At 37.7% G+C, this 10,672-nt stretch overlaps 1 non-coding gene across 1 annotated transcript; it reads left to right on the forward strand.

Annotated features, from left to right (window-relative positions):
• Positions 1-9,890: 9,890 nt before the first annotated feature.
• LOC148094427 (U6 spliceosomal RNA) lies at positions 9,891-9,997 on the forward strand. Its single transcript, XR_015716294.1, has one exon. It is a non-coding gene; the product is annotated as a U6 spliceosomal RNA (small nuclear RNA).
• Positions 9,998-10,672: the final 675 nt, after the last annotated feature.

Here is a 10,672-nt window from a genome sequence, read left to right on the forward strand (position 1 = left end):
ACCGTCTGACATGTGTCCAAATACATTGGAAACCACAATATACATCAGTTTGAGACCTGTGGCCTCTTTATGAACCTGAAATGGGCTAGTTAGTTAACTCACATATAGTGCAGATCAACTCTGACTTAACCATTACATGTTTGTCAGAAACATTTCCTTCTTGGGCTTAAGAGTGGATTTGTCAATCAATCTAAGGTTCAATAATTTGAATAGAATTGACTACATCTTCTTGTGGCTTTCTTGTCCCCTCCACTTATTCTTACTTTTACTCTAACACTTACATGATTTATTCTTATCGATTTAAATATAGCCTTCTCATAACGAGATGTAAGAGCCACAAGGGATCCCATTCATTTTCCCATCCGCTAGCCTCTCACGGTTTCCAATACAGAGCAGGTAACTAATATGTAAAAACTAATAAGTAATGAATTCATTACTGTGAGAACTATTAGAAACACAAAGTTGAACAACAACGAAATCCCAGGTCTCAAAGAGCTTTCACTCTAATGAAGAAGGCAGATGTGTAAACTAATGATAATTTACATAAAATTAAATCCTAAACGAGGGTGCAGAAGAAATTGGTTAAGTCTAAAGTGGAAGAGGTGATATAATATCATTAGGGGGCCTTCTGAGCAAAGTATGACTTGGAGTTTGGTGCTTTAAGATTGGGGATTATTTCCACAGGCAGGTTATTTTCACAGAGATGGAAGTGAAACCGAAGAGCCGCTGTGTTATTTCTAAACATTGGGCAAACAGCTCCACTGCTGGTAGCATTGTTTAAGCTTTTAGCAGAAGTCATGTGTTAACCTTCACTCTTTTGTCTACACATGATAGAAGTCCAGCTCAAAGCAGCTTATGTATAATGGGATATATCAGTGGATCATATAACTAAGCTATGGGAAGGGGAGTGGTGTACTTATGCCTTGTGGAAAACAGAAATAAAGGATTGCTCTCTCTTCCCTCACTTCTTTTTTCTTATTCTAGAGCAGCTCCCTCCAAAAGTTAAAACATTCCCAGCTGAGGCAAACTGCATAGCACTGAGAGTTGCTCTTTCTGGTATCAGGTATAAAAAAATTATGGACACAAATGTTCATAGCAGCATTATCCATAACAGTCATAAAGTGGAAGAGACCCAAATTTCTATCAACTGGTGAACAGATAAAAATGTGGTACAACCATACAATGGAATATTATCCTGCAATGAAAAAGAACGAAGTACTGATGCATGCTATAACATGGGAACTTTAGGCCAAGTTAAAGAAGCCAGTCACAAAAGACCACATGTCATCTCATTCTATTTATGTGAATGTCCAGAATAAGCAAATCTGTAGGGACAGGAAGTAAATTAGCCATTGCTAAGGACTGGGGGCTAAAGGCAGATGGAGAGTGACTGCTGAGTACCAGGTTTCTTTATAGGGTGATGAAAATATTCTAAAATTAGATAGTGGGTTTGATTGTGAGACTCTGTACTAATAATGACTGTATTATGCACTTTAAAAGGGTGGATTTTATGGCATGTAAATTATATCTCAATAAAATTATTATAAAAAATCATAATGAAGGACATTAATTGATCTAGATTAATTTAAGAGTTAATCTTTGCAGTCACCAAAGGAGGTGTGAAGTGTGCTGATTCATTTGCTTGAGGTCAGGTGATCATCCTTGGGGGAATCAACACTATTTAGAGGGGGAGTGAAAATCTGTAGGAAGATGACCACAAAAATTCAGAACCACCTCCCAGGAAGAGGTGGGTATTATTACCAGAAGGAGAAGAGAGAGTATGAGGAGATTAAAAATTAGATGTCTACTATAGGAGATCAGCTTGAAAAGCCTCGATATGACTTCAGCAGTTGGCTTAAATGGTGTCTGTGGTGGCATACTACACGGGCACTCACCTCTCAGCTACTGGGAGTACTGGCTAGGGACAGCTCACAGATGTTCTCTCCAGGAATTGCCCTTGGCAGAAAGAAGCTATTTCGCTTAAGGTTACTTCTTGTCCCTATAAGACAACCATGCATCCAGGAGTGCAATGGGCTCCTTTGGGAGTCTGATGTGGGAGCACAAGGGTTGGATCTCTTACTCGGTAGGATACTTTGAAGGGTCATCCAGCATGAGAACTTCCTAAAGTATGACCTGAGGTCTCTATTGCAACAGCTTAGTTGTTCAACTTTCTTATTTGCCCCATCCTACTTCCCTTACCCCTTACATGTGTGTTTCTAGAAATATTTATGACTAAACATCCTGCATGTATCAGAATATATTTCCCAGTGACAGTTAGTACAAGGAGTGGCCCTAGGGAGCAGACTCTACAATGAATTTGGAGCTGCATCCCACTCCAGCCCTAAGGACATCATCTCTGGCACAAATAGCACCTGGCATGTGGTTTCAGTAACAATTGCTAATTTTTTTTCTGGGGTGAATTGGGATGGGATGCCCATGGAATGGAATGAATCGATGGGTGCAATATCTCATGCACATGAGAGGTTTGGGGAAAATAGTAATGATAAGGACTGTGGAACCGAATGGCTGTAGCAAGAGTCATCAGTGCATTGAAAGAAGAAAACAAATGGCTGAAGGCAATTGGTCACCAATATAAAACAAATTGTGAAATACAGAGGGTCTCCTAGGCAACATGTAAAGAACAAAAAAATCCTCACCTCCTGTAGCTGGAGATTAGGTAAGGCTAAGAATCGGGGCCAAGACTTCATTTTCTGAGTGGCAGAACTTCAGAGAGGTTTAAATTCTCAGTCTCAACAGGTCTGTTATGCCAAGATCAGAACCCTGATTGGGAAGGAATGGACCCTGAAACTGGTTTTGGTGACATCTGTGTCTATAGTTCGATGTACTTAAATTTCTAGATTCCTTTGAACATTCTGTGTCCAGAGAAATACACCACTTCTCCATGATAAAACCTAACACTTCCTCCTTGCTCGACAGAACTGCACAAGCATGTGCCTTAGAAGACAAGATACATCAACTGTCCTTATTATTTATCTCTGTCTCCTCTCTTGACCACCAGATTAATAATTAGGATCCAGCTACAACACTATCAGGTAAAGGAAGAGCTGGGTTCCCTAATGGGAGAAAGGGTCTACAAGTCAAAAGAGCTGGAAAACTTAGCTAACATGTGCCAGCAAGATTTGGAACTGGGCCCTGAAGATTAATCAGGTCAAGTGAAACATAAAGTTGGATAATAGAGGGCTTTTCAACGTAGGTTCACCTTCCTGTGATACAGTAATTAACACCTTGGTAGCCTCAGGAGGTGGGGATGGGCTGACACTGCTTAGTTGGAACTTTGAAGCTTTGACATATTGATAGCTATTACTACCTGTAGTAGAATTGCTATGGCACATGGTAGATCAAGGGGGTTTTAAGGTACATATAGACTTACTAGAGAAGATAATATTACAGCAGACAGAAAACTCAAGACCTGAGTGAGCCATTTCGCAGATTTGGAACTCAGTGAATGAAAGAGATACCCAAGAGGAAAAACTTTGGATCACTAAACCAAGATTCCCCTAGTTCTTGCCCAAATTGTCCTATAGTCATTTACTCAGATACTGTATGTTAGAGAAATTATCAGGTGTTTTGTTGAATCCACATACAGTGCAGACAAACCCTGATTTAAACACAACATATGTTCATCAGAAGCTAAGTGGGACTTCCTACTTGGATACAAGAGGGAACTTTTTTCTGAGTCCCAGAGAAGAGGAATCTAAAAATATTTGCCCAGATAGATTTTAGAATTGCTATGAACCAGTGATCACTATGTTCCACACACACGCACACACCACAACTACCCCCTTGAATAGAAGTATTAATTTAAATTATTCTATCCCTATCTCATCATTTTATATTGGAGTTAGGGGGTGTAGGGAGCAGATAATTTAATTTTTAGTTTACAGTGCTCTGTACTTAATACAATGCACTTAAAAAGTTGCATCTGAAGAATTTCACTCCAGGAGCCTCAGGCACACTTGGACTTGATCTTGATGATGATATTCTAAAGATCAAGCCCAAGCTTCAAGCCTTTGTATGATGCTGTAATGGAATGAGATTATGAAATTTAGGAAGAGTTGAGTCTATTTTTCAAGTTAGGGGGATATGAGTCAACAGAGGTCAGAGGGAAACCAGTGGTAGCTATTATATTGATGGAGCACTAATGCACCAATCCTCCTAGTATTCATGACCTCTCGTAGTTCCTTTCTGCACTGACTCAGAGATTGACCATTTGAGCAACTTTGATCAATGAAACATTAACAAGCTAAATACAAAGCAAAGACTTAGTAAAGTAAAGGCTTGTGCATTGGGATTTATATTGCAATGCTCTCTCTTGAAACCATGAGCCAGTGCTTAAAGAGATCTAGCTAACTTGATAGTTAGACCACGTAGATGAAGAGAAATATCCAGCAAGTCCCTAGTTATTCCCATCATCACAGCTGAGGAGCGAGATATGAGTAAAAAGCCATTTTGGATCCTCGAGCATCAGTAGTCACCACATGAAACAGAAAAACCACCCATCTGAGCCCAGCTCACACTGCAGAGCAGTGATAAATAACAAATTTTAAACCACTAAGGTTAGGGGTAGTTTGTTTTTATAGCAATAAATAAGTTAAACACTTTTATAAAGATCCATGTATAATATAGGCACTGAAAATGACATAATTGATTATTGACACTGGAGTCATTTAAGCATGTACCTAATTTAAAGTATAACATAGACATCCAGGGACTGAGCTATAAAATGGGAAAGTTCCTATGTATAAGAAGGTCTCAGCCATCATTTATTCAATGTCTTGAATTAAAACTCCATTAAAAAGATAACATTTGTATTGGCCTAAGCATTGGGATAAAAGGAATAAATACGGTAAATGTGATTATAGATAATAAAATAGAATCACAGAAAAAGAAATAATTCACTTTTCTATTCAATAATTTAACTCACATAAACATACACAATCATAAAAAAAGTTAGAACATTTTATTTCAAAGAAGAAACAATGAGAAATGAAAGTTCATACTATAAAGTAGTTGATGTTTTAAGACATTGAGGGCAGGAACTATGGCTATTTTTTAAATTTCTGTGGCCTTAGCACCTGCTGTAGTGCCTAAAATAGATAATTCCATGAGTATTTGTTGAATTAATTACTGAACATGGAAGAAGAGGCCCTCTTGTGATTGAACAGAGAACTGGCCCCACCACCAAAAATTATCCTAACCCTCAACTCACCCACTCCAGTCAGTAAAGGAGAGCTGAAAGTGGGGACATAGCTCTTCTCCTCCTCTTACTTTTTCCCATGGGATGTGTCTTCTATGAGAAATTAAGGGGAAAGCCTAATCATTTCATTCTCTACTAGGTCAAGGCAAGTGCCTATTTCGCCACAGAAATGTGGCACACCATTCAACCTATTGAAAAAGAGGATTTGGAATGATGACAGAGTTGAGAAGAGGTAGCAGGAAAGCGTCCTGAACTCCCCCTGCTCTTCATACGAGCATATCTAAAATTTTATAGAAGTCGAGTGTTCACCACGAGCCTACCCTGAGGACCTGGGTGGAGCTGAACCACTGTTTTAGTGCCCCTTGAGAAGGAGGCCCACAGAATGGTTGGCCCCAGCAATCAAAGGCCATGTGGTGGGCCACCTGTGGCAGGAGCTAAGGTTGGGGGTTTGTGGAACAGTTCAAGCCAGAGCCAAATCTCCCTCATCAGGGCACTATGTCCTTCAACTTATAGAATAATCTCCAGGTGGAAAACTTCTTAATTGAAAGCCATGGATAGAACCACTAATTAAAAAAAAAAAGAAAAAAAGTATAATAAAAAGAATGAAGTGTTTGACCTAAGTTTGCAGACATTTTGAAATCTATGTGTATCCGGTACCTGTCTCCATCGCTCCATATTCACTGCTGTCGTAAGAGCACAGGCCTGGATTTCTGCAAAACCTGTAGCTGGCCTTTCTGCTTCCATCCTTCCCCTCACAATTCATTCTCTACACAACAGCTAAAAATAAACTAATCCTGTCACTATTTTACTTAAAACAAACAAATAAACAAACAAAACATGCCAGTGGCTTCCTATTATAGTAAGAGTAAAATCCATAGTTTTTCCATGCCTTCAAGGCCCTCTCTTATCTGAGTCCTGCCCATCACCCAATCTTATCCTTTAACACTCTCTGCCTTCTTTTTATCACTCCAGCTCCACTGTCCTCTATTCTGTGCCTCAAACATATCAAGTCTGTCGCTGTTTTTATGCTCTACCTTGAGGCCTTTGCAAGCCTTTAAGAGTAATAGGGGAGACATGAGGGAATCACACTCACGACTTCATTTCATTTTTTATGGCAATAATCAACTTATCTATCTATATCTATCTATCTATCATCTATCAATCTATCATCTATCTATCTATCATCTATCTATCATCTATCTATCTATCTATCTATCTATCTATCTATCTATCTATCTATCTATCTATCTATCATCTATCTATCATCTATCTATCATCTATCTATCTATCATCTATCATCATCTATCTATCATCTATCCATCTCTATCTATCTATCATCTATCATTTATCTATCATCTATCATCTATTTACCTATTATCTGTCAATAAATCTGAATATTATCTGTCTTCCTCACCAAATTGTTAGCTCTATGCACATAGAGATTTTGTCTGTTTTTTTTTTCATCACTCTCTACCCAGTGCACCTAGCAAAAATGTAGATTGCGAAATTAGTAAATTAAAATTTAGATTCATGGGGAAAAAGGAGGTTTTATTCTAAGCTACAGAATAGTCCAGATGTCAGAATAAATCCATGGTATGTCAAGCAAAGTCTCAGATAACAATTAAGTGCTTTTGAGTTTTGTTTCCCTGCCATTACTCCTGAGTGAGAGTGACAGCAGGCAGCACAGAATCAGACATTTCTGGTCCACTGGCCACCATAAGTGTTTGTTCAATAGCAATATAATCCCACCATCATTTCCAAAACCTAAGGTCATCACACCATTAATCCCTAAAACTAAAGTAATGTTTACTTTGGACCTGCATCAAAATGTTTTTTATCCTAACAGAAATGTTGAATGAAAGTTATCTCTTGGTCATTGAGAAAATTCACTCATATTTCTAACATGTGCAAATATTGTCCTAACTTACTAACAAGTCACTTGCTTTGAGACATGGCTCCCTAGAAGTTTTGAAATGGAATAGTTTGTGTAGCTTAAATAGCATTGAATTGAGAATTAAGAGATCTGGGATCAATTTTTATTTTGTTGTTTATAATAGGTTTGGATTGGCTTGGGAATATCATTTGACTTTAGCATGAATTTTACCTTTTGAAAAATGAAATGCTTAGACCAGAAATTTATTATGCTTCTTTTATGCCGTTAAAATCTAAGATTAATATGTAGATCAGACATCCAATTTGAAAGTGATGATGAAAAGTTAACACTTCTCCCTTCTCCCTCAGAACATCAACCAATGCATCAAGAAAAGAAAGAAAGAGGCAAAATCCAGCTTGAAATAAATTATGTGTCAGCAAGACCTCAAACCATTAATTTGGAAAAAGTTGTAAAGTTGGAGGGAAAGCATTCAGTATAGGCATAAGTGAAATCCCAAAAGGATAAAATCGAAGTAAATGAACAACTAAATATTTAAAGATTTCATTCAAGAAATATTTCCAGGTATCAAAAATCTATTAGAGCTACATGTTGAAATGACATTCCATATCTGACAAAAATTTCTAAACTTCAAGGATAAAAGTTATTTCTTTAAAGATGAATACGTGTCAAATATATGATGATGGAAGAAGATTTGACTTTGGGTGGTGAACACACAATGCAATATACAGATGATGTATCATAGAATTATTCACTTGAAACCTATATAATTTTATTAACCAATGTCACCCCAATAAATGTAATTTAAATAAAAGATTAATACATGTGAAAGGGGAGATGAGAATATCAGGCCGCCCTCATGCTTTTCCTCAGCAATATTAATCACAAGAAGACAACAGTAGTATACATTTCATTTTGACACAAGAATGTCATACATAGCCAAACTGTTTTTAATATAAATGTAGCAAATAAATATTTTTCAAAATAAAAGCACTCAGAGATTATCACTCCATTAAGACCTTCTTGAAGAAACCAGTTGTGGATTAAAATTCAGCCAAAAAAAGAAGAAGAAATTGAAATAGTAAAGCAGTAGGCTTGATTCTATTTGCTGTAAGTCTAACACTAAAGCAAAAGTGAATAACATGCCCAACAATGCAGAAATGATATGGCTAATGGAAGTTTAGAGATGAAGGAGGAAAGGGTGTATTAAATTGGGTTCTCCCAAAACCAGGCTCTGAGATAAAGATTTGAGTGCAAGTAATTTTTTAAAGGGAAGTAAGCACCAGAGGGAGAATGAACAACTGAAACTGGTGTGGGAATTACCATTAAAGGTATTTCATTGGGTAATGGGCAACTGGGGCTGGATCTAAGTGAGCTGCTGTGGGATTAGAGTGCAGAGCAAGCATTAGAGTTATTCCAGTCAAGGGCTAGAGTAGCTTGTGTATTTACCAACTTTCTTCAGCATTGGTTAAGGAATATTAATTCTCCAGCACTTCTGGCAGCCAGCCTTTGCCAACAGATCAGAAAAATTTCTTACATAAGGAGTTACATGTGATTGCTGTTGGCATATATGTACATGACAAGTGCAAAGCAGAAATGGTCAGGGCAGCAGGACTGTCCCTACACGGTGGAAGTGTGTGTGTATGTGTGTGTGTGTGTGTGTGTGTGTGTACTTGTAATTATTTCCTGATGGAAGTCAGATAACATCACTCAGTGTTTATTTTTAAAATGTAACTATAATGGTGCAAAGGTAACCAAAACCAAAAATAATACAGTAAACTGAATTTGTCATATTGGGAGAGGGTTGAGAGGGGAGGGCATGGAAGTTTTACCATTGTTAATAATCAGGGGTAATGCAATCTTAATAGAGTAAAATAGCAATATAAAACTTATAGATATACATTTTTTACCAATTTTCATAAGAAGCAATGTAAATTGACTATGGAGTGAAAGATTTTTTTAAATATGTCTTTATTGATTTCAGAGAGAGGAAGGGAGAGGGAGAGAGAGAGAGAGAAACATCAATGATGAAAGAGCCATTAATTGGCTGCCTCCTACACACCCCCTACTGGGGATTGAGCCTGAAACCCTGGCATGTGCCCTGACAGGGAATTGAACCTCAATTTCCTGGATCATAGGTCTATGTCCAACTGCTGAGCTATGCTGGCTAGGCCAGAGTGAAAGCTTTTTAATAGCAAAGTTATGCAAACATAAGGCATAGCATAAAATAATAGGACAAATTTAAGCTCAAATCTCCTTAAAATATCATTAAAAGTAAGTGACCTAACTTTATTTAAGGTAAAATATTGGAACACAATAAAAATTAAGATTGTGAGCTATATGTGAGAGACAGAATGAGACAAATATGATTTGGATAGGTGAAAAATAAAATATTGGGTAAAGTACAAGTACAAACAAAATCAAAGTAGAAATCATAACAACTTTGAACTCAGGCCAGAAAACAGTCAATGAGACACAAGACACACAGAGACAGACGGAGAGACAACAGCAGGCATCAGAAGGGATGGACTCAATAACCTGAAAACAGAGAATACACTATTTTCAAGCAACACAAAATACTCATTAAATTTCATACCTTAGACCGAGAGAAAGCATCAATAAGCTCCAAAATGTAAATAATACTCTTATTACAAAGTATGCAATAAAATTAGAAATTAGTAACATAACCAGAAATTTAAAAAAACATACACTAACATCTAGAAATTGTAAAATAATACAATTCTCTCTTACATACTCTTGGTTAATAAGAGCTATGAAGGGGTGCTCACTTTGACAGCACATATACTAAAACTGGAATGATGCAGAGAAGATTAGCATGGCCCCTGCACAAGGACAATGTGCAAATCTGTGAAGTGATCCATATTAAAAAAGAAGAAGAAATATAAGGGGAAATTCCAAAACATTCAGGAAGGTTGGGGATGAGGGCAGTCACAAAGCAGAAACCAAATCTTATGTAATATAGCTAAAGTGAAGCTCAGAATAAAATGCATAGCCAAAAAAATATACAAGAAAGAGTACACATAGATGCAGACAGCTTTCAAGTTTATGAGCAAGAAAAAGAACAATAAAATAAATCTCAATAATAGAAGTGATGAAGTTTAAAACTAAAGTAAAATTTACTGAAGTAGGAATTTCACTTCCGGCTTTGTTGCAGTAGCTGGTATCAGACTAAGTCCTCGCACTCCCCCACACATTATAATTATAGCTACAAATGTGGCAGCTGACCTTGACCTGCACCTCCCTGAAGTCCCCAGAGCCTGCAGACCTGGTGGATAGCTTCAGGCCACCCTGAAGAGCCACTCAACCACCTCCACAAGTGACACACTCAAGAGATAAACTCAGCAGGCACCAGAGCTCCACTGAAGTAAGTTCTGTTTCTTGGGGATGGCCCCTGCACAGCTGATCCTCCACAGTGGTTGATGGTCATAGCCATTCCTTTCAGCCAATAGGCCTGTAGGTAAATCCCTCCCATTGACATACCAACAGCAATCAAGGCTCAACTACAATAGGATGGTATACACAGTCCATATGGAGCACACACC

Source organism: Miniopterus natalensis, chromosome 1, assembly GCF_054644295.1.
Source record: "Miniopterus natalensis isolate mMinNat1 chromosome 1, mMinNat1.hap1, whole genome shotgun sequence".
Classification (NCBI taxonomy): Eukaryota; Metazoa; Chordata; class Mammalia; order Chiroptera; family Miniopteridae; genus Miniopterus; species Miniopterus natalensis.